The following is a 24,203-nucleotide window of genomic DNA, read 5'->3' on the forward strand; positions in this document are numbered from 1 at the left end:
GCCATTGCCTTCTCCTGTAGAAGTCCTAGCCACAACAATCAGAGAAGAAAAAGAAATAAAAGAATAAAAATTGGAAAAGAAGAAATAAAACTGTCATTATTTGCAGATGACATGATACTATATATAGAAAATGCTAGCGATGCCACAAGAAAACTACTGTAGCTAATCAATGAATTCAGCAAAGTTGCAAGATACAAAATTAATGCACAGAAATTTCTTGCATTCCTATACACTAACAATGAAAGAGCAGAAAGAAAAATTAAGGAAACAATTCCATTCACCATCACAACAAAAAGAATAAAATACTTAGGAATAAACTATCTAAGGAGCCAAAAACCCTTGTACTCAGTCTGTTTCTGTGGAGTAATTTTTCTCCTGGCCACGGGTCATGCTTTCTTGCTTCTCTGCCTGCCTGGTAACTTGTGATTGAATATTCCGTATTGTGACTTTTACAGTGTTCTTTCATGCTGGATACTGTTTGTTGCTGCTGTTGTCATCTAGTTGCCAAGTCGTGTCTGACTCTTTGCCACCCCATGGACTGTAGCCTGCCAGGCTCCTCTGTCTATGATATTTCCCAGACAAGAATACTGGGGTGGGTTGTCATTTCCTTCTCCAGGGAATCTTCCTGATCCAGGGATTGAATCTGTGTTTCCTGCATTGGCAGGTGGATTCTTTGCCACTGAGCCATGTGGGAAGTCCTGCTGGGTACCGTTACATTATTTTAAAGAGTGTTGTTCTGGTAGCAGTTACTTTCAGATCAATTTGATAATTTTGAGGTTTAATTGTAAAATTTATAGGGGTTTCAGAGTAGCTCTTATTCTGGGGAAAACTCAACCCTACTACTAGGCCTGGCCCTTATGCATATGCTACTCAATCCCCCAGGCATTATTAGGAGGCCTGTGGGAACACAGACTATTCCCACCCTTACCTAAACACCAGGAGTTGTTCTGTCTCTTGCTTTGGGGGATTCCTTTCCTGGTGCAAACATGCACAAGTACTCTCATAAAGCTTCAACAGGATCCCTCTGCAGATGTCTGGAACTCTATAATACAATCCTTGTCTAAATTCGGTCTGCAAATTTCTAACCTTTCAACTTTCCTAGAACTCAATATCTGTTTCTTGAACTCAGCAATACTTCCGAATATTGTTGGGTTTTCCTGTCCTCTCTTGCATTGCTCTTTGGAAGCTGACTTCAGGCAGCAAGTTGGGACAATTATAGGGCTCGTGTCATTTGCTTCCTCTCAGTTTCTCAGTCCTATGCTACCCGATTTCCAATGTCTGAAACTATTGTTTCAGATATTTTATCTGGTTTTCTAATTCTTATGGCCAGAGGGCAATTATTATGGCATTTAATCTTTCATGGACAGAAGTACAAGTCATCCATTGAGTTCTTAATTTTAGTTAACATAGTTTTCAATTCTAGAATTTCCATTTGATTGTTTTTAATAGCTTCCAGTTCTCTGAAAAAAAAAAAAAAAAAAAAAAAACCTCTATATTCTCATTGGATGTATTGAAGACATGAAATATGAAACAATTATTTTAAAGTCCATGATTGATAATCCTAGTATCTGGGACATCTGTGGGACCGTCTTCAGTCTTATTTTGCTTCTTTTAATTTTTGGTTAATTATTGTCCTTTTAAATGCGTGCCTATATTTGGTTGATCGCCAGTTATCTGTGGTTTAAAAATAACAGAGATAATTTGAGACTTTGGATTCCTTCTCATGCAGAGAGGATTTACTCTTACTTTGGCAGGCAGTTCGTAAGGGACGGGGTGTAAGCCTTCAGGGAACAAGCTGAGATTCTGGATGCTAGATAGGTCCCCTCTCCTTGACCAACTTTGAATGACAGTTGTTGCTCCCCAGGCCTGTGGAACCACCAACAGTCTCATTGAGCTTCTCAGCCTCTGCAGCAGCATTTATTTCTGGCAAATATCTTGGGGAGAAAATGTGCCAAATGTTGGGTTCCCTTAACTGCACTTCCCTTCTCTCTACAATGATATCAAAAGATGTGACTTTGGATTTTGTCCAGATTTTCTAGTTGTTCTTGATTGTGAGGGTTGGTTTGAAACAAACTGGTTCACCATTACAGAAAATTAAACTCAGCCTTGATTTCTTTTTAATAACATTTTTGAGGCTAAGAGGGCAGAAATTACGCCCAATGATGACATCTACTCAACTAAAATCTTTCTGGTGGTCAGAGCTAACTCTAATTCCCTGAACAGTGAGATCATAAAGATGACTCTACCCAAATAGCTAGGGTGGATAGCCCCCTTGATGAAGCCAGACAGTAGCATTCTTAAACCAAAACATTTCAAGCAGAAGAGATTTACTACCATGACATGTGCAAGTAAGTTACTGAAAAAGGAAATGTTCACCGATGGTACTATGGGTGCTTGGGGGAAAAGTGCTTATAATATTAATATCCAGGAAAAATCATTATAATGGTAGTTTCTAGCATATCCAGAAAATGAATTTTCTAAGGCTATATTATAAGTCTTTTCTGTCCATACCTGTCTATTAAACTCTGGACCCCTTTTCTCCATTGCCTCCAGTATCCTCTCCCTGGATGTCCAACAGCACCTCAGACTCAAGAGTCCAGGCTAACCTTCCTCTCTTCTCTGCCTCCCAAATCTTTGTTTTTCAGAGAAAAAATTCTGAGGTGAAACTATTTTAATAGAAGCTACATCTGGAAAGTTTAACTGTGGAACATGAGAGAGACGGAAGGCAAGGACTTTAGCTTTTTGTCTTTTACTCCTCTATAACCTTGAAAAAAAATTAACTAGGAATATCATCCTTAAAATAAAAAGAACATGTTCTCTAGCATTCACTCTCAAGACCATTAAGGCAAGAACATTAGCATCCTTCCAGATGACTGTTCCCACCCCTCCCTGTCCACTTGACACCAAGCTCTCTTTCCAACCCCACCATCACACGTGTATGCAGAATATAGCCACCGCCAGGGCCTTCCAGCCTTCCCGTCCCACTCCAGTCTACTCCATTCTGATTTGAATTCTCTTTTTGTCTCAGATGCATAGCCGAGAATCTCATGGGGGTGTCTGGAGGATGAAAGAGAAGGGGGCATAAGGCCCCAAGCATAGCTCCTGACATAGCATTCTACAACAAATACTTTGAGGAGGACCCTGGACGGGTCCTCCAGGGTCCCTGTTCTTACAATGCCCTCTTAAAGCAGTCCTTACTCAGCCTTCAGGCTTCTCAGGTGCCTTAAGGGTAAAGAATCTGCCTGCCTCTGCAGGAGATGCGGGTTCGATCCCTGGGTCATGAAGATCCCCTGGAGAAGGACATGGCAACCCACTCCAGTAGTCTTGCCTGGAGAATTCCATGGAAAGAAGAGCCTGGCAGGCTACAGTCCATGGCATCACAAAGGAGTTGGACATGATTTAGTGACTAAAACAACAACTCAGCCTTCAGCAGTCAGCTAGGGGCTGCCTGCTCTGTGGTCTGGCAGCACAACTGGGGCAGCATTCTTCCAATGCATGGTATGCATAATAATTGCCTCCAAAAATACCCCTGTCCTAATCTCCAGAACCTGTGATTATGTTAGCTTACGTGGCAAAAGAGACTTTCCAGATATGGCGGAGTTGAGGCTGTTGAGGTGAAATTTTCCTGGATTATCCAAGTGGGCACAGTGTAATTCCAAAGGTCCTTACAATATGGAGGCAAGAGAGTCAAAGAAGCAACGTGATGACAGAGGCAGAGATTGGAGTGATTCTTTCCTCTAGAAGCTGGAAAAGGCAAGGAAATAGATTTCCCCCCAGGATGAACCAGTCCTGCTGACCCCTTGATGTTTAGCCCTGAGTAATTGATTTCACACTTTTGAACTTCAGAGCTATAAGACAGTAAATGTGAGTCATTTAAGTCACTGAAAAAAAGTGAAAGTGTTGGTCGCTCAGTTGTGTCTGACTCTCAGCGACCACATGGATTGTAGCCCAACAGTCCCCTCCGTCCGTGGAATTCTCCAGGCAAGAATACTGTGGGATTGAGCCCACATCTGCAATGGCAGGCAGATTCTTCACTGCTGAGCTACCAGGGAAGTCCCATTAAATCACTAAGTTTGTGTTATTAGGTTGGTGTAAACATAACTGCAGTTTCAGACTGTGAATTTTTAATCATTTTAACTAGTCTCAAATACTCATTAAATAGGAACCATTACAATCAACACATTTTTTGCCAATGAAAAATAAGTTTGTTTATTCCTGCAGCATAAAAATCTGTGCTTCACGATTCAATGAACTCTTGGAAAGCATTTTCTGCCTCCTGCTGGTTGTGGAAGCATTTTCCTTGCAAAAAGCTGTTGAAATGTTTGAAGAAGTGGTAGTCGGTTGGCAGGAGGTCAGGTGAATATGGCAAAAATGGGTAGCCCAATTCACTCAACTTTTGAAGTGCTGGTTGTGCAATGTGTGGTTGAGCATTGTGGTGCAGAAGCATTGGGTCCCTTGTGTTGACCGATACTGGCTGCAGGCATTATAGTTTTCAGTGTGACTCATTGATTTGCTGAGCATACCTCTCAGATGTAATGGTTTCACTGGGATTCAGAAAGCTTTAGTGGATCAGATGGGCAGCAGACCACCAAACAGTGACCATGACCTTTTTGGGTGCAAATTTGGCTTTGGGAAGTGCTTTGGAGCTTCTTTTCAGTCCAGGCATTGAGAGGGTCATCATCAGTTGTTGTATAAAGTGCACTTTTCATTGTACATCACAATCCAATCGAGAAATGGTTCTTTGTTGTTGCATAGAATAAGAGAAGTCACTTCAAAATGACAATGTTTTTGATTTTCAGTCAGCTCATGAGGCACCCACTTACTGAGATTTTTCACCTTTCCAGTTTGCATCAGATGCTGAATGACCATAAGATGGTTGACATTGAGTTCTTTGGCAACTTCTTTGTAAGAGGATCAGCTTTGATGATCCTCTCAGTTCCTTGTTGTCAACTTCCCATGGCCAGCCACTGTACTCCTCATCTTCAAGGCTCTTGTTTCCTTTGCAAAGCTTCTTGAACCACCTCTGCACTATACATTCATTAGCAGTCCCTGGGCCAGAGGTATTGTTGATGTTGTGTTATCTCCACTCCTTTACAATCCATTTTGAACTCGAAGAAGAAAATCGTTCAAACTTGCTTTTTGTCTGACCTCATTTCCCTAATTTAAAATAAATACAAAATAAACAGCAAGTAATGTCATTAGCAAAAATATATAAAGTGAGAAATGGGCATTAAAAATGATGTATAACACAACCACATTTATTTAAGACTGCATTCTAATATCAAATGACAATGTTCAACAGTGCAAAGCCACAATTACTTTTGCACCAACCTATTAATTTTGTTACCAGCAACAGGAGATAGTACAGGGTCACAGCTAGAGCTGAACTGTGTACCACACCATCTTCCCGGTGGTTTGCTGAAGGGACAATGGCCCATTTTTCTTAGGTCATAGCTCCATATTTGATTTATTTGAAAAGATCAATGCAAAGCCTGCTGAATTCAGTCAACAGCTGATATCTAAAAGGTCAAAATCTGTCCCACTCCACAGTTTCATGATTGTCATGATATCATTTTTAATCCATAAATACCTTTGAAAGTTGCTTTCATACCTATGATTGATCATAAGTCAGGCCTGGAACCTGAGACCCTTTGATGCATGCTGCAATGCTTGCACCTGGACACACCTATCCTTGAGCTAGAAAATACAAAGAAATTATATGAGAGTAAAAATAACAGTGCATGTGCAGTTGGGGCAAATTCTGGACCAAAAGACAAAAATCCCAACTGCCATTTCTGAAGATCCGGGAGCAAAAACTGGGTGTCGGGAGCAAAACAGGGTGCTGGGCATGCCCCCAGCACTCAACACCACAGAGGGGTGAGTAAATCACCTAAGCCACCCCTCCAGCCTGACCCCCGGACACACCCCTACCCTCACCCCATATAAGGAATGAGCTTGCCCACCCTGCCCTGCCCCTGTTCTAGGGAGCAAGTGAGAGAACCTATTTCTTGTTTTTGCTCCCTCCTGTAGCTGGCACAGGAACCCCAGTAAAGCCTTGCCTGAATTTCTTGCCACTTCCCTAAGAAGGCATAATTTCCCTGATCCAGGGTGAGAGGAAGCTCTACTACAAGTTACCCCACAGGAACTAGTGACTCTTCCTTGGGGTAAAGAGTATTGAGGGACATAGGGAAGTAGAGGTTGGGATTGGTCCAAGAGACAGGGAACAGTACGTGACTGCAGAGAAGTGAGTGGCTCTGGAGAAGTAGAAATACTGTCAGGAGTTGGGGGAGCTTGATGATCCCCTCTGAGAGATGGGAGATCATAGAAGGGAATCATATGAAATGTCAGGAAAGCTTCTGGTTCCCCACGTTTTGGATTACAAGAGCTATATAGGGCAGGGTTTTGGTAAAGAACCTTGAAAGCCTGAATATAGGAAACTTCAGTCCACTTTCTCATCCTGCAGCAATAAAGATCCAATTGCAGAATGGTATTATAATTTAGAGACCTTTTTTCAGGCTATTTTTCTCCATTTCCCAACATACAACTTAAGTTTTTCCTTTCTAAGCCCTTCTATTAAAAAAAATTTCCTGTTCTTAAAGATACACTTCAGAGGTGTTTCTTCTGGCTTGGAGAAGGATCCTCCCATGTCGGGTAACTTGCAACTGAGAACAAGAAAGTTCTACAAATGGAATCTGGTGTCCCAGAAACATTTACCAGGAGGTTTTAACCTGAAGGGGTTCAGGGTGTCCCCCAAATTCCTTTCAAACCTGATGGCGTTTCAAGCATCCTCTACTCTGCTATCAAGATGTCTCTGGTCTTCCTTAGTGCCTTGACCAAGGTGTCCCCCAGTGTGGCCAGGGGGGAGACATTTGAACCATTGCAGACTGGATGCCAGGATTTTCCTTTGGAGGGATCCATTGTCTACACAGCTTGTGTCCTACGATAAGCCTTCCTACACTGGGGTGTATTGCTCATGACTGAGCATCTACAAAGTTTATAATTTGGGCTTCTGGGTAGTGGCCAGCCAGATAGGCTATTCATAACAGTACATAGGCTGTCAAAGCCTGGAGTGAAGGAGTCCAATAGATACAAAGAAGGACCTTTGGAGAAACTGAAGTTGGATGTTATGGAAGATGGCACAGGGTTCAAGGGTGGAGGCTGGGAGACAAAGAAATTCTCATAGTAAATTCTGGGCATTGAGTAAAGTAAGAGACTAAATAGCAGAAGAACCCAAAATGCGTTGCCCTATATGTCTGGCAGCTAAGACAGAATTGGGAATTGTCTGACAATTTTGTCTGACATAGACAGCACTGAGTTTGGCAGAGCAGGGACACAGTTTAGGAATGATGTCCAGGAAATCCTCCCCTAAAAGGGCATGGAGATATAAAGTGAGAAAGATACCTTGTTGTGAAAGCAAAGTGTGGAAGAAAAGTATAGTGGAGGGTTCCACATTGGACAGTGAGAGAGCGAGAGAAACCTCATGGGCTCCTTCACGATGGGAAATCACATTTTCACCAGTTCCCAAAGAACAGCATCAGCTGTCACTCAAGTGATTATTATTTGAATCTTTGTGACCTGGGGAATACCCTTGCCACGCCTGACTTTGGGGGGAAGACTTAGCGCAGTGGGAGAACAGAGTTTATGCCCTGTGGGTATTGAAAATAGAGCAAAGCAGAGAGTGAGAGAAAGAGGGCAAGAGTGACAGTCAGGGACCTCAAGCTGCAGTTGGGCAAGGCCTGCAGTTGACCTTGAGTTCCTGAGTTTCGGCACCAAATATGATCTTGGGGTTTCCCTGGTAGCTCAGACAGTAAAGAATCTGTTTGCAATGTGGGAGACCTGAGTTCAATCCCTGGGTTGGGAAGATTCCCTGGAGGAGAGCATGGCAACCCACTCCAGTATTCTTGCCTGGAGAATCCCCATGGACAAAAGAGCCTGGCGGGCTACAGCGCATGGAGTCACAAAAACTCGGACACGTCTGACCAACTCAGCACAGCACTGTGTGATCTTGGGTGGCCTCAGCTGTAATGGCGTGAAGCACAGTTTCGGTTCCCCACCAGAGATTGAGGTTGGGCTGCAGCAGTGAGAGTGCGGAATCCTAACTCCTAGACGAGCGGCAGTGGCAAGGCTCTGGCCCTTCAGCTTTGCAGAAATGAATTCCCACAAAGACAGAAAATAGTGAAACAAGTAAAGTGTTTATTAAGAGGGAAAAGAGTACATGTAGATTACACGCAGGCAGCCTCAGAGAGAGTTGAACCCTCGTGGTGGTTTAAATTACTTTTATGGGGGCCTTTCTTCTGAGTTTCCTTTGATGAATCATCTTGCTTTGCCTGGTTCTGAGTCTGTATTTGGTATATCTCAGGATCCTCCCATGAGTGCATTCACATCTCTTAGCAAAGATGGATTCCAGCAAAGAGGACTATGGGTATGTTGGCATCACCTGCTACGGGGTGGTGCCCACTCCCTTTTTGACTTTCAAGGAGCTGTATAGTCAGGAAGGTCTCCTTGCATTCAAGAATGAGAAATACATAGTCCCTTATCTTTTATTCTGGGCAGGGCTCGCCTCTCCTACCTTCATCTTAGAGTGCAAATTCTAGCTGCTCAGCCTGGGTCCCATCTATTTCCTGCCTCAATATCATGTTACAGATGAGGAAACTGAGGCACAGAGAAGGGCCATGTGCTGTGCTGTGCTTAGTTGCTCAGGTGTGTCCAGTTCTTTGTGACCCCCATGGACTGCAGCACACCAGGCTTCCCTGTCCTTCACCATCTCCTGGAGCTTATTCAAACTCATGTCCAATGAGTCGGTGATGCCATGCAACCACCTCATCCTCTGTCGTCCCCTCCTCCTTCTGCCTTCAATCTTTCCCAGCATGGGGGTTTTTTCTAATGAGTCGGCTTTTTGCAACAGGTGGACAAAGTATTGGAGCTTCAGCTTCAGCTTCAGTCCTTCCAAAGAATATTCAGGACTGATATCCTTTAGGATTGACTAGTTTGATCTCGTTGCTGTCCAAGGGACTCTCAAGAGTCTTCTCCAACACCACAGTTCAAAAGCATCAATTCTTTGGCTCTCAGCCTTCTTTATGGTCCAACTCTCACATCCGAACATGACTACAGGGAAAACTACAGCTTTGACTATACGGACCTTTGTCGGCAAAGTGATGCCTCTGCTTTTTAATACATTGTCTAGGTTTGTCATGGAGAAGGAAATGGCAACCCACTCCCGTATTCTTGCCTGGAGAACCCCAGGGAGAGAGGAGCCTAGTGGGTGGCCGTCTATGGGGTTGCACAGAGTCGGACATGACTGAAGCGACGCAGCAGCAGCAGCAGGTTTGTCATAGCTTTTCTTCCAAGGAGAAGTGTCATGCTTGCAGTCACCACCTGCAGTGATTTTTGAGCCCAAGAAAATAAAGTCTGTCCTTGTTTCCATTGTTTTCCCATCTATTTGCCATGAAGTAATGGGCCCAGATGCCACAATCTTAGTTTTTTAAACGTTGAGCTTCAAGCCAGCTTTTTCACTATCCTCTTTCACCTTCATCAAAAGGCTCTTTAATTCCTCTTTGTTTTCTACCATAAAGGTGGTGTCATCTGCATAGCTGAGGTTATTGATATAAAGAATCAAGAAGCTGGCAACTTGCAAATGCCAATGAGTACAGACAACAGAAGCCCCACACACCCGCACCCAGAGCCAATTCTGTCTAGCCAAAAGAATTGGAAAAGGACAACCGAGCAAGACAGAAAACTTTTAAACCATAACTTTAAGACCTTAAAGAACCAAATAGAAATCTTAAAACTAGAAAATGCAAATTAAAAACTCTAATCACATATCACATAAAATACTGCAGCTCTATTGCCATCCGCATCCTCAGAGTTACTGGGGAAACTAGATGCCCACCCTCACCCACCTGACTGTAATGAGACAGCCCCTCCCACTCACCAGCATGGTGTTAGAGTAGGCTGAGTGAGGATCTAGGGCTTTTATCCCTATCTGATGTTAATGAATCCCTCCTCCACTATGTCAGTGGAAACTAAGTAGGGAATCTGAATTTCCATCCCAACTGGGCTGTACCAAGGTGGTATCCTCCTTTTCTTACCAGTGCAGTGACAGAGGAGCCCGTTGAAACAAAGAATTTAACTATAAAACAGTCTCATAGCATAATAATTATTATGTCCAGAATACAATAGAAAATCATCAGATAAACCAAGAAGCAGGAAAGTTTCAACTTGATTGAGAAAAGACAGCAGAAGCCAACATCAATAGGACACATGTTGGAATTATACAGCAAGGGTTTTAAAACACCCATAATGAAAATGCTTCAGTGAGCAAAAATGAGCATGTTTGAAACAAATGGGAAAAAAAAGAAAGTCTCAGAAAAGAAATAGAAAATATAAAGAAAGTTCAGCCCTGGGATTTCTTTGGAAGGTATGATGCTAAAGCTGAAACTCCAGTACTTTGGCCACCTCATGCGAAGAGTTGACTCACTGGAAAAGACCCTGATGCTGGGAGGGATTGGGGGCAGGAGGAGAAGGGGACGACAGAGGATGAGATGGCTGGATGGCATCACTGACTCAATGGATGTGAGTCTGAGTGAACTCCGGGAGTTGGTAATGGACAGGGAGGCCTGGCGTGCTGCGATTCATGGGGTCGCAAAGAGTTAGACACGACTGAGAGACCGAACTGAACTGAACTGAAAATTAATATTTTAGAACTAAAAAATACAAATGAAAAACTCAATGAAAGGGCACAATGGAAAATAGAGAGGAAAGTACAGAGTGAAGAATCAATAAAGTTGAAGGTAGAATGATGGAAATTTTTCAACTGAACAAGAGAAAGAAAACAGATTTTCTAAAAGTGAGCCCCCAATTCCTGTGTGTCAAGATTGTCCTGCAATACAAATCTTACATGTGTTATTGGAGCCTCAGAAGGAGAGGAGAAAGAAGGTGGGACTGAAAAGTTTTCAAAGAAATAATGGCTGAGCATATCCACACTTAGCAGATGATATAAACCTATAGATTCTAGAAGCTAAACAAACTCCAAATAGGAGAAACCCAATGAAATCCATGCAAAACATCACAAAGTTCTGAAAATGAAATACCAAGAAATTTTTTTAATTTAAGAAAAAATTGTAAGCTTTTTCTTTTGTATTGAGGTATTACTGATTCACAATGTGATAGTTTCAGGTGAACAGCAAAGGGACTCAGCCATACATATACATGTATACTTTCTCCCCCAGACTCCCTTCCCATCCGGGGTGCCACATAACATTGAGCAGAGCTCCATGTGTTATACAGTAGGTCCTTGTTGGCTATCCATTTTAAATATAGCAGTGTGTGCAAGTCCATCTCCAACTCCCTAACTATCCCTTCCTTCCCATTCTTCCCCCGGCAACCATAGGTTCTTTCTCAAAGTCTGTGAGTCTCTTTCTATTTTGTAAGTAAGTTCATTTGTATCATTTCTTTTTGGATTCCACATATAAGGGATGTCATACAATATTTCTCCTTCTCTATTTGACTTACTTCACTCAGTATGACAATTTCTAGGTTTATCCCTATTGCTGCAAATGGCATTGTTTTATTCCTTTAAATGACTAAGTAATATTCCATTGTAGATGTGTTTCACATCATCTTTATCCATTCCTCTGTTGATGGACATTTAGGTTGCTTCCATATCTTTGCTATTGTAAACAGTGCTGCAATGAACATTGGGGTGCATGTAGCTTTTTGGATCATGTTTTTCTCTGGATATATGCCCAGGAGTGGGATTATAGTGTTATATGGTAGCTCTATTTTTAGTTTCTTAAGAAACTTCCATACTGTTCTCTATAGTGGCTGTACCAATTTACATTCCCAACAACAGTGTAGGAGGGTTTCCCTCTCTCCACACTCTCGCCAGCACTTATTGTTCATGTGTTTTTTGATGATAGCCATTCTGGCTGTAGTTTTGATTTCCACTTCTCTAATAATTAGTGATGTTAAACACATTTTAATGTGCCTCTTGGCCACTGTATGTTTTCTTAGGAGAAATGTCTATTTCGGTCTTCTGATCATTTGTTGATTGGATTGTTTGTTTTGATGCTGTTAAGCAACATGAGCTGTTTGTAAATTCTGAAGACTAATCCCTTGTTGGTCACATCATTTGCAAATATCTTATTCCAATTTATGGGTTGTCTTATCACTTTGTTTATTGTTTCCTTTGCTGTACAAGTTTTTCAGTTTAAGTAAGTCCCATGTGTTCAATTTTTTTAAATTTTCATTATTCTAGGAGATGGATTGAAATGTTAGTATTCTGCCTATGTTTTCTTCTATGTATTTTAAAGCATCTGGTCTCATATTTAGGAAGGACCAAGAAATAACATTTTACCTATGGAGAAAGCCATTCAAATGCCCATAATTCTCATTAGAAGTCATCCAGCCAGAAATAAGTGGCACAACATGCTTCAAATACAGAAATAAAAGAACTATGAATGCAGAATTCTATATCTAGTAAAAAATATCCCTCAGGAATAAGGGGGAAATCAAGACACTCTTAGAGGAAGAAAAACTAAAATTTGTCATCAGTAGACATACTGCAAAAGATGTTCTTGAGACCAAAATGATAAAAGAAGGAATTCTGGAATGTCAGTGAGGAACACAGAAAAACCATAGGGGTAAAAGTATGAATAAACCCAGTAGACTTTTCTTCTCTTCTTAAATACTGTAAATCACATTGACAGGGTTGGGGGTGGGCGGTAAGCAAGAAGGAAGATTTCTGTTATGGCCCTCACTTTCTTGACGGCAGTCTATCACAGTTTGGATGGCACACCCTCTGCTTTCTCCTCTGATTTTATTCCACAGGGTACAGGAGAAAGAGCCCTGCACTATATGACCTGGTTATAGTCCCAGTTCTGTTACTGACTAGCTGTGTGATCTTGAACAAGCTAAATCCCCGAGCCTTGTCTATAAAATGGGTATAAATCGAACTGTGGTGTTGGAGAAGACTCTTGAGAGTCCCTTGGACTGCAAGGAGATCCAACCAGTCCATTCTGAAGGAGATCAGCCCTGGGATTTCTTTGGAAGGAATGATGCTAAAGCTGAAACTCCAGTACTTTGGCCACCTCATGCGAAGAGCTGACTCATTGGAAAAGACTCTGATGTTGGGAGGGATTGGGGGCAAGAGAAGGGGACGACAGAGGATGAGACGGCTGGATGGCATCACTGATTTGACGGACATGAGTCTGAGTGAACTCTGGGAGTTGGTGATGGACAGGGAGGCCTGGCGTGCTGCGATTCATGGGGCCGCAACGAGTCGGACACGACTGAGCGACTGATCCGATCTGATCTGATCTAGTTTTTGAAAAGAATTAAATAATTTTGTATTTAAAAGTACTTTGTAAACTGAAATGTACTGTATTAATACATTCCTTTTCAGAGGATAGGCCCCTAACTTGGTCTAGGGTGTGGAGAGAAGAAATAATAACTGAGATGAATCATGAAGGAGGAGAAAAGAAGAGGGGTGATAGGACAAGAGAGGAACATGAACAAGAAAAGGAGGGCTAGACAGATCTGGAAAAAACCAATCATTGTATGCACAGTCAGATTAAAGAATTGCGGGAAATGGGTGGAGAAGACATGATGCTAACAGTCCAGGCAGGCAAGGTTGTAAAGCACTTTGCATATCACCCTAAGGAGTGTGGACTTTTTAACGATGTGGTAAGTGAGGTGTTTAAAGAGGGAGTGGAATGATCAGATTTGTGGTATGGAAATCTCCTTGGTGGGGGGAGTGTAGAAGGAGGTGTAGAAGCAGTCAGACTAGCCTGAGAGATCACTCAGGAAGCAGGACCAGTAACCCAGGCCAGGAATGTAAAGAACCCAAGTTAGGGTAGCCATACCACAGGTGGAGAAGAGCATCAGTTCAGTTCAGTTGCTTAGTCATGTCCGACTCTTTGCGATCCCATGGACCGTAGCACACCAGGCCTCCCTGTCCATCACCAACTCCTGGAGTTCAACCAAACTCATGTCCATTGAGTCAGTGGTGCCATCTAACCATCTAATCCTCTGTCATCCCCTTCTCCTCCTGCCTTCAATCTTTCCCAGCATCAGGGTCTTTTCCAATGAGTCAGTTCTTCGCATCAGGTGGCCAAAGTATTGGAGTTTCAGCTTCAACATCAGTCCTACCAATGAACACCCAGGACTGATCTCCTCTAGGATGGACTGGTTGGATCTCCTTGTAGTCCAAGGGACTCTCAAGAGTCTTCTCCAACAACACAGTTCAAAAGTATCAATTCTTTGGCACTCAGCTTTCTTCACAGTCCAACTCTCACATCCATATATGACCACTAGAAAAACCATAGCCTTGACTAGATGGACCTTTTTTGGCAAAGTAATGTCTCTGCTTTTGAATATGCTATCTACGTTGGTCATAACTTTCCTTCAAAGGAGTAAGCGTCTTTTAATTTCATGGCTGCAATCACCATCTGCAGTGATTTTGGAGCCCCCCAAAATAAAGTCTGACACTGTTTCCACTGTTTCCCCATCTATTTCCCATAAAGTGATGGGACCGGATGCCGTGATCTTAGTTTTCTGAATGTTGAGCTTTAAGCCAACTTTTTCAATCTCCTCTTTCACTTTCATCGAGAGGCTCTTTAGTTCTTCACTTTCTGCCTTAAGGGTGGTGTCATCTGCATATCCGAGGTTATTGATGTTTCTCCTGGCCATCTTGATTCCAGCTTGTGTTTCCTGCAGCCCAGCATTTCTCATGATGTACTCTGCATATAAGTTAAATAAGCAGGATGACAATATACAGCCTTGAGGTACTCCTTTTCCTATTTGGAACCAGTCTGTTGTTTCATGTCCAGTTTTAACTCTTGCTTCCTGACTTGCATACAGGTTTCTCAAGAGGCAGGTCAGGTGGTCTGGTATTCCCATCTCTTTCAGAATTTTCCACAGTTTATTGTGATTCACACAGTCAAAGGCTTTGGCATAGTCAATAAAGCAGAAGTAGATGTTTTTCTGGAACTCTCTTGCTTTTTCGATGATCCAGTGAATGTCGGCAATTTGATCTCTGGTTCCTTTGCCTTTTCTAAAACCAGCTTGAACATCTGGAATTTTGTGGTTCAAGTACTGCTGAAGCCTGGCTTGGAGAATTTTGAGCGTTACTTTACTAGTGTGTGAGATGAGCGCAATTGTGCAGTAGCTTGACCATTCTTTGGCATTGCCTTTCTTTGGGATTGGAATGAAAACTGACCTTTTCCAGTCCTGTGGCCACTGCTGAGTTTTCCAAATTTGCTGGCATATTGAGTGCAGCACTTTCACAGCATCATCTTTCAGGATTTGAAATAGCTCAACTGGAATTCCATCACCTCCAGTAGTAATCCAAGTAGTTCTAAGGAGGTGGAGTCCATAGGACAGAACGCCAGTGAGCAGGGAGGTAAAGGAAGGATGGAGGATGACTCCTGGCTTCTGATTTGAACTGACAGATCAAAAGAGATTCTTTCACTCAGTTAGGAGGAAAAGCAATTTGAGGGAAAGAGAGAATCCAGTTTTAGAATGTTGAGTTAGAGGTACCTGTGGGACAAGCAAGTAGAAGGGGCTAATAAACTGTTGGAACATAGGAGGGAGATGTGGGATGTATGTAAACAGAAGACACTCTTAGAGTGTTGTTAAGATCACAGTCTCATAGCTTGTATGTGGATGTGATATATCCAGAGTCTTTCAAACTCTCCACCTTCATTCCTCAGATTTTGTTAAAAGGAAACCAAACAGGGAACCCCTTTAAAAACACACATCTTAAAGGCTCTTTACATAGATTAAATCTTTATCGTTCATGGTTAAGCTTGGAAACACTCAGATTCATAAGGGTCTTTTCTAAGAATACTGCTGCCTGGGTTCTTTTCCAGGATGGAAGATCTGTAGCACGTGTAGTGTTGCAGTCAAGAATTTCCATCCACATTCAACCTACATCTCTTTTGTCTGGTTAAGCCCATTGCTTTCAGTTCTTATTCTCACTGGAAATAATTTCTTACTGTCAGCTTACACAGTAAAGTTTATAACTTTAAACCTGTGATTGAACATTTCCAAACATATGGATGAAATTTTTTAAACGCATCTGTCAATATGTTTCCAAATCTCAACTACAATTAACATTCTACGTTAATTTCTCATGCCCCTCCTTCCCATTGCCCACTCCTTGCCTGCCATAATGGACTTGTTTGCATTTCTGGAAGGCCCAAGGCCTTATTTTTACTGTTTCTTTATAATGACTGGAAGTAAATTGACATGCGATTTAACATCAAGAGCAGAAATAGATCACTTCCTTTCTCTTGTGTCATAGTTTATTCATCTGTAAAACAAGAAGGTTGAATTTGATTGGTATTAGATGACAAGAATGGAACCCCTGGATTCCCAGGGGGCTCTCAGTGATGTAAACAAGAATAAGTAAGCTAATAAAATGGAACTTTTGCCCACAAAAAGGCTACAGAAGGATAAACATTTACTAAGTACACATGTACTTTGGTTTATGTTTCCTTGAAGTTGCATAATGAAGTAGGTATTTCCATTTTCAAATGAAGAACTAGCACCCAGAGAGGGAGATAACTTTCCTAAGGCGGAACTGGCATTTTACAATACTAAATGAAACAAAAACTCAGGTTCCTTTGCTTTTAAATGGAACTATATCAACTTAATAATTTAGCCAGGATTATCCAGTTAACTGGAGAAGGAAATGGCAACCCACTCCAGTATTCCCAGGGCTGGAAATCCTATGGACAGAAGAGCCTGGAAGACTCCTGGCATTCCATGGGGTGGCAAAGAGTCGGACACGACTCAGTGACCAAAGAACAACAACCAGTTACAGAGGGAAAAAAGGAAAAAGAAGTGGACTTTTGTCTTATAGATACCGTTCAAAATATGACTCATAGGGAGAGGCATACAATTGTATGTATGCTTCTCAATAAGGTTAGAAATCTATGGAATAGTTTTCTTTTTTTTTAATTTAAATTTATTTATTTTAATTGGAGGCTAATTACTTTACAATATTGTATTGGTTTTGCCATACATCAACATGAATCCATCATGGGCGTACACGTGCTCCCCATCCTGAACTCCCTCCCACCTCCTTCCCCATATCATCCCTCTGCGTCATTCCAGTGCACCAGCCCCAAGCATCGAACCTGGACTGGCGATTAGTTTCTTATATGATATTATACATGCTTCAGTGCCATTCTCCCAAATCATCCCACCCTCTCCCTCTCCCTCTCCCAGAGTCCAAAAGACTGTTCTATACATCTATGTCTCTTTTGCTGTCTCGCATACAGTGTTATCGTTACCATCTTTCTAAATTCCATATATATGCGTTAGTATACTGTATTGGTGTTTTTCTTTCTGGCTTACTTCACTCTGTATAATAAGTTGTTTTCTAAAGCAAGGACCTTCCTTCTCAAAAAAAATCCTAGGATTCCAAGAAAACCTTTTGATACACAGCATGTGCATTGATGGAGAAGGCAATGGCACCCCACTCCAGTACTTTTGCCTAGAAAATCCCATGGACGGAGGAGCCTGGTAGGCTGCAGTCCATGGGGTCGCTCGAGTCAGACACGACTGAGCGACTTCCCTTTCACTTTTCACTTTCATGCATTGGAGAAGGAAATGGCAACCCACTCCAGTGTTCTTGCCTGGCAAGTCCCAGGGACGGGAAGCCTGGGGGGCTGCCGTCTATGGGGTCGCACAGAGTCGGACACGACTGAAGCGACTTAGCAGCAGCAGCAGCAGCAGCATGTGCATTGATAACTAGCTGCCACAAGGTGGCACAATTTCTCAGTAAATGCAATGAGGTTGCGCGCATGCGTGCAAGTCGCTTCAGTTGTGTCCAGCTCTGCCAACTCGTGGACTGCATAGCCCGTCAGGCTCCTCTGTCCATGGCATTCTCCAGGCAAGAATAGTGTAGTGGGCTGCCTTTTCCTACTCCAGCAATGAGGTTGGTCTAAGTCTAAAATCTCATATTTTCCTTCTCCACTCAGAGCATCCTTTCTCTTTTAGAAATTCAGTCTGATTTTTCTATTTAATAAGGGCAAGCTTACATAAATGTGGTTATTCCTTTAATCTGTAATCCCTCCCACCGTCTGTTATCTCCCTCATTTCACTAACTCACATTCATCTTTAGCTTACACCTAAAATATCGTTTCCTTAGAGACTCTCACCTCCCTGAACAAGGTTAGTTTCCTAAGAACATGCTCCTGGAGCATCTTTGCCCTTGGTCATACTTCACACTCTTGAAATTTCTAACTTCTAGGTTTGAAGCTTCAATAAGGACAAACAACCACACTAATCTCATTCGCAGCTCAAATCTAGAGGCCAGCCCAGTGTCTGAGTCATAGTAGGCATTCAGTAATTAACATTGCTCAATGAATAAAGTAGTGGTAGACTAAACATTAGAGAAATAGATAACCTCTAAGATTTCTTCCTCCAGATTTCAAGGGAAACATTTTTTCCCACCAAAAGGAAACAAAAGATTGGCCAAGCTTCCATCATTTCTGGTCTTTAACTCCATATAGTGGTGGGGGACAATTAGCAACACTTAGGAACTAGTTTATATTTCCTCAGTTAATGTCACACTATTATCCATAATTGTGTAATTTAACTATCCACTTCTGAAGCTGTCATCTAGAGTAGTAATAAATGAGTCTCCTGTGACTGAGGAGAAAAACTTGGATCTAGTGTGGAGAGGGGATTTCTTCCAAGCTTGCCTCTGGCAGCTGAACAACTTTCTCCCAGGAACAGGGTCTGAAATATGATATTTTCCAAGAGATATGTGCTCTAACCAATCGGCTGTGTGCTTTGAGGCTGCTCTGGTTGGTGTGTGCAAAAAGCCTGAGCACTATCCATTGGGGAGATTTTTATATGATCTTTGCTCCTTTTTTCTTTGCATGCTAATAAAACTTAACTCAAATTAAATTTAATTCAACAGTGAACATTTGCTGTGTGTAAGAAACTGTGCTGAGTCCTATAGAGATGTGAAAAGCAAGACTCCTGTCCTCGAGAAGTTTACAGTCCAGTATTTCTTACTGTTGTTCATTTGCTAAGTCATGCCTGACTGTGACCACATGAACTGCATCACTTCAGGCTTCCCTGTCCTTCACTGTCTCCCGGGATTTGCTCAAATTCATGTCCATTGAGTTGGCGATGCTATCTAACCATCTCACCCTTTGCTGCTCCCTTCTTCTTTTGCCTTCAATCTTACCTAGCATCAGGGTCTTTTCCAATGAGTCAGTTCTTTGCATTAGGTGGCCAAAGTGTTAGATTTCCAGCATTTCTTATTTCAGCACTGTTAGTCATAGTTCACATTAAGTTCATATTTTGGACAAATGATTCCTACTCTTTAGGAGAGCCTAATGGAATCTTGAATTGGGTAACAGGAAGGGGTGATGGTGAGGTCATTGGAAAGGATAGATTCAATATGTGCATATTAATTTGATTATTCTAACTACAGAAAGTGTGTGTGTGCTAAGTTGCTTCAGTCATGTCTGATTCTGTGCAACCCTGTGAACTGCAGCCCACCAGGCTCCTCTGTCCATGGAATTTTCTAGACAAGAATACTGAAGTGGGTTGCCATGCCCTCTTCCACGGGACCTTCCCGACCCAGGGATCAAACCCACGTCTTTTACATCTACCTGCATTAAGTGGGTTATTTTACCACTAGCACCACCTGGAAAGCCCAACTACAGAAAGTAAGGCACAACAAAACTATCCTTTTGAGGGTATATGCATGAGATTGAAGGATCAATAAGTATCAATTATGTGGAGTTAATATTAGAGAGGTGATAACAGACTCAAATATTAGCACAGATAATCTCCCTCCGGCATGTTCATTCCAAGGCTCCAGCAATAATCAGCTAACAATTCCCACTGACTGAATACCCACCTGGGCTTTAGGATCAGCAGCTATTATCCACATCTTCACATGTGCTGTTGCCTCTGTGCTGCTCCAGCCTAGTGTGGCTGGGAAACCCCTTCCCTTCAAAACCCAATCCGAGCTCACAGATGCCTCTGACAAAGCCTCTCTTCCTCCTCTGGAGCTTCCGATCACTTTGTTGTCTCGGCTTATTCATATGGACACCATCCTCTCACATTGCAAGGCTGGAGCTGCGCCTCATTCCTACCGCACCTCCAACCCTGTAGCTTGGGTTCTTCAAGATGCTAGAGGATGTCCTTCCCTCTGTGTGCTCCTTGAAGTCTGCCACAGTGGAGAGGAGTCCCTGGGGAGTCAGAAAGTCTCTTTTCCCTATATGACCACAGCTGTAGCCCTAAAATTACTTTTAGGGCTTTTCATGAGATTACTTTTCATGGGAAACTGTCCTAGAAAATCCCAAGAGGGCATCAGATGACTAGAAACATCATTAGATTGATTACTATTCTCAATTCACATGTTTCCTCAAAATTAAAGTGCTTTCATGTGTACTATTTTCTTTCCATCTTTATAAAAACACAGTTTTAAGAACCTTAGAATCATCTGAGCTGGAAGTACCTTAAAGAACATACCAATTCTCTTTCAAATGAAAATGAAGACCAGAAAAATTTAAAAACTTGCTCTGAGTCCTAAGATTTAGCAAGAAAATCAAGTTGCAAAACAAATTACCACAAATTTAATGGCTTAAGACAACACCCATTTACTAACTCACAATTCTATGGGTCAGAGGCCCTGCCTGGCTCAGCATGACTAGCTCCTTGCTCAGGGTCTCATGAAGCTGTAATTAAGGCATCGGTGGGCTGAGTTCCCATCTGGAGGCTCTGGGGAAGAACCTACTCCCAAGTTCATCCTTACTGGCAGGACTCAGTTGCAGGATTGAAGGCCCAGTTTCCTTGTTGGCCATTGGCTCTCAAGTCCTTTCTACCTGGCCCCTCTATCATCAAGCCAACAACAGGGCATCAAATCCTTCTAATACTTCCAATCTCTGATTTGTGCCATGGCTACCAGCTACAGAAAATCCTCTGTTTTCAAAGGCCCCATGTGATTAGGTTAGGCCCACCAGGATCCTCTCTCTTTTTTTTATAATCAACTGTGCCAGATAACATAACCTAATCACAGCAGGAAAACCCATCAGATTCAATCACAAGGATGATTCAGGATGTATATGTGGAAGGTAGGCAGGAACTCTTGGAAAACAAGTTAGAATCCTGCCTACACACAGGGAATGGAAATCAGAGACATGGTTTTGATATGAGCTTCACTACTCACCATCCCTGCGGTTGGACACATCATTACATTTGATTGAGCTCATGTTTCTTCATTGGTAGACTGAAATTAATAAATACCCCACAAAGTTTTTGTAAGTGTTAATGAGAAGATGGATATGAGAATGGCTTTAAGGTATAAGGCATAACCTGGCAAGGTCTACCTCAAGTTAATATGTACAAGTATGTAGCATCAGTAGACTCAAAATTGCTAAAAGTTAGAGGAAAGTTTGGAGAAGGCAATGGCACCCCACTCCAGTACTCTTGCCTGGAAAATCCCATGAACGGAGGAGCCTGGTAGGCTGCAGTCCATGGGGTCGCTAAGAGTCGGCACGACTGAGCGACTTCACTTTCACTTTTCACTTTCATGCATTGGAGAAGGAAATGGCAACCCACTCCAGTGTTCTTGCCTGGAGAATCCCAGGGACGGGGGAGCCTGGTGGGCTGCCGTCTACAGGATCGCACAGAGTCGGACACGACTGAAGCGACTTAGCAGCAGCAGCAGCAGAGGAAAGTTTGTCTCTTCAGACCTGCCAAGAACAGGGGCTTCCTCCTCTGCAGTGTCAGCCTTGCAGTCATAATGACATGGAAGTTGAGGGCACCAAGAAAAGGAGAGGAGCTACAGGATTTCAAAAGGCGGTTTCTTCCTACCTGGGACTAAACTGTATTTGGATGTATCTGGACTGCTCTAGCCCTTGGCCAAAGCTGGGGTTTCTTCACGTGACCAAACAGTCCTGAACCCCCAAGCCGACATGTTCATGTGATAAAGTTGGGGCCTAACTCAGAAGGGAAAGGCACAGCAGAGATGACTGGGCACATGTTTCAGCAAGGAAGACAGCTCGTCTATCCCTCCCCACTCTCCAGTGTTCCTTAGGGCAAAAATTGTGAGTTATGTTAACATCTAATCATAGCTCTCTTCATTTAGAACACCACCAAAGGGGCAAGGTTCTAAAGGTACAAGTAAGCCAGCACACACATCTGTAGGAGCCTCATTTTCTCTTCCTTCAATATAGCTTACTTTCTGAGAAAGGAGCACATAAACCTGGATGTAAATTGCTTAAGAATGATGGCTTACATATACAAACCGTGTTTGCCCCTTCAGCAGAAGAAACCATTATGTGATGGTTTCCCTCAACCCTTTTTTGCTAAATACATAGAATAGAGCAGACTCTGGTGTAAAACAGATATTTCAAAAAGCATTTGCCAAATGAACAAATTTATAATAAAAGTAATGATAATAAAACAGTGAGCTGGACCCATATTTCCTATTTCCCACCCACCACTCTTTCTAGTAAACCGTTTCCCACTGTATTGGGCTAGTGGCTGCCTTTTGAACAGATTTAATAATCAGGTGTTAAAGCTCAGGCTAAACTTGAATGTGTCAGCTCCTATAGCCACTAGAAAATTCCAACCAGTCTGTCAAGTTAAATGTCTCTATAAATAATCATGCAGCTGAGGAAGTGAACAGCACGTTGACCATCTGTTGTCTTTCTTCCCTGGGGAGCTGAGTTGAAGGAATTTGAAAGGTTAATGAGCTCTCTCTGGCTCCTGCGATCTTGCATAATCTTTGGATGTGGGTCTTGTCCATTTTGGAAAATCAACACCCATGAAATACCTTAGGAATGTACATGCCTATGCAATGATTAGAGGTGTCTCTCCTTAGTGATCGGTGACATTTTTAGAGGCTCTAAAGGAATACTGGGAAATTACTTGGGCTTTGTTGTCAGCTCAGTGTTTTAAACCTTGATTCCTCCACTTAGTCGGATAACTTTGGTTCCTCTCTGATCTTCTCTTTCTTCACATGCAAAATTGGAACAATAATATTAATAATATTTATATCATGGGGTTATGAAGGTTAAATGAACTAAGTACACAAAGCACTTAGTATAGAAATAGGCTCTTCATAAATTGGCTATATGATTGTTTGTATATAACTAAATTTCCTCTTGAATACATGTACATTTATTTCTTCAAACCATGCAAACATTTATTCCATAAACATTCACTAAGTGCTTAATAATATTCCAGTCCCTGTGCTAAATGATAGAAGTTGAGTTAAGTGAGAGGATGGCTCAGGGAAAGGGAGAGGAAATTAACATTGAGAACCCACACTGAGCCAGACTCTGTGTTAAGTGTTGGGAATCGCAGGTGAACAAGTCACAGAATTTGAATTTCATATCTGCTTTTGTTTCTTCATTTCACACATTAATTCATTTAAGAGACATCAAAGCTCAACAAGCCACTTTGGCATACTGGTCACCAAAATTTCTTTTTGACTCAGTCTTTGAATTCCACTGGGGCAGGAGAGCATACCTAAGAGACTTGCTTTACGCTCCAGCCAAGCCTGAGCTCAGTCTTGGCCTCCCACTGCTCCCCAGCTATCTTTGATTTCTCACTTGTAGTGAAGAATAACTTCACTTTCTCAACAGAAGCTTCAGTGCCCTGGGCCTCAATGTGATTGCTTTTGAAAGTAATTGTGTTTTGGCAAGAACATCCTGCTCTCTTAATTAAGGGCTTCTGTGGTTTGGTCCTTGTCCTAGATCCTTTTAATTTATTCCCTGTTGTCAATTTCATCACTAAGTATGTCCTCTTATATAATGTTATTATAGCACAAGTGACATAGTTCCATAACATTTCAGGAAAAAGTGGATTTTACTGGAAATAAAAGTACTCAGAGAACCGCATTATGACGAAACATTCCACAGTGCTGATTTGTTCTCTATTTCCCACAAATCTACAGCAACAAGTGACTCATTTTAAAACCAGCTCTAGAGTTGCCCATCTAAAATAACTCAAGTAAAACACACACACACACTTGTCATGTTTTTCACAATTAATCAATCTTACAACACAATTCCAGAACAATTAAAAGTTAAATAAGATATAAAACTATAAGAATTTTAGAACAACAAATGTGTGGAAATGTTTACACTTCTCAAGTGGCAAAGGTATTACTAAGCATTGTATCAAAGGCAGAAAGCATTAAGAAAATGACCAATAGAATT

At 42.0% G+C, this 24,203-nt stretch overlaps 1 long non-coding RNA gene across 2 annotated transcripts; it reads right to left on the bottom strand.

Annotated features, from left to right (window-relative positions):
- Nucleotides 1-4,122: 4,122 nt before the first annotated feature.
- Nucleotides 4,123-22,414, bottom strand: LOC129651692 (uncharacterized). Of its 2 annotated transcripts, XR_008714275.1 has the most exons (4): nt 20,646-22,414; nt 19,889-20,222; nt 5,612-5,697; nt 4,123-5,157 (listed from the first exon to the last, which is right to left on the bottom strand). It is a non-coding gene; the product is annotated as an uncharacterized LOC129651692 (long non-coding RNA). The 2 variants fall into 2 exon arrangements; XR_008714274.1 differs by having other exon boundaries at nt 19,889-22,403.
- Nucleotides 22,415-24,203: the final 1,789 nt, after the last annotated feature.

This window comes from Bubalus kerabau, chromosome 4 (genome assembly GCF_029407905.1).
Source record: "Bubalus kerabau isolate K-KA32 ecotype Philippines breed swamp buffalo chromosome 4, PCC_UOA_SB_1v2, whole genome shotgun sequence".
NCBI classification, from domain to species: domain Eukaryota; kingdom Metazoa; phylum Chordata; class Mammalia; order Artiodactyla; family Bovidae; genus Bubalus; species Bubalus kerabau.